This window comes from Propithecus coquereli, unplaced genomic scaffold, assembly GCF_000956105.1.
Source record: "Propithecus coquereli isolate 6110/MARCELLA unplaced genomic scaffold, Pcoq_1.0 Scaffold48, whole genome shotgun sequence".
Lineage (NCBI taxonomy): Eukaryota > Metazoa > Chordata > Mammalia > Primates > Indriidae > Propithecus > Propithecus coquereli.
The window spans coordinates 5,141,053-5,141,801 of record NW_012150618.1 but is presented as its reverse complement, the minus strand read 5'-3'; the positions used below and the strand labels follow the sequence as shown (position 1 = coordinate 5,141,801).

At 41.0% G+C, this 749-nt stretch overlaps 1 pseudogene; it reads right to left on the bottom strand.

Moving 5' to 3' along the window:
• Positions 1 to 26: 26 nt before the first annotated feature.
• On the bottom strand, positions 27 to 427 carry LOC105819337 (annotated as a pseudogene).
• Positions 428 to 749: the final 322 nt, after the last annotated feature.

The following is a 749-nucleotide window of genomic DNA, read 5'->3' as shown; positions in this document are numbered from 1 at the left end:
TGATTTAATAAAGTTTTATTTTTCCAAATATACAGTTGGTTTGACCTGTTCACGCATCTTCAGCAGCAGCTGGGGCATCTCCACCCTTGGTATTTCTGGTGTAAATTACTTGAGCTCTGTTCTTTGAAACCAGCTTGATGAGTCCTTTACTTAGGAGCTCCTGAAGGGCTGCCCTGGCCAGGGAACCTCGAATCTTCAGTCTCTCAGAGACCACAGCTGGGGTTATAAGCTTATAGTCGGGAACTTCCTTACCGAGTTTGTCATACGTAGCTTTGTCAAACAAGACTAAGTTGTTGAGCTTGTCCCGAACTTTGCCTTTGGACCACTTCTTCTTTTTGGCCTTGCCCCCAGATTTGTTCACTGGTTCTTTGTCTTTCTTGGCCGACTTTCCGGCATCTTTCTTCTTCTTGTTGTCCTTGGGTGGCATTGCGAAGCTTGGAGAAGCGCTGCAACTACTGCAGCCTCGTTAAGATGTTGGACAAAAAAGCGAATTACCTTTTTTAGAATGTCATTTCTTGTTAGGAAGTTTGGTAAGGTCACCAGTTTTCAGTCAGGCTAAGATAAGTTTACCAGAGTTAGAGTAGGACACAGAAAGATAGTCACTGGAAATAAGAAACCCCCCTGGTGTGCATTATGAAATTATGCATTATTATGAAGCAGAATAACATAAATGAACTTCTAATATTTTTACTTCAGAATATAAAGAGTCAAAAAGTAAAAAATCGAAGGGAGATAATCTAGCTTTCTTA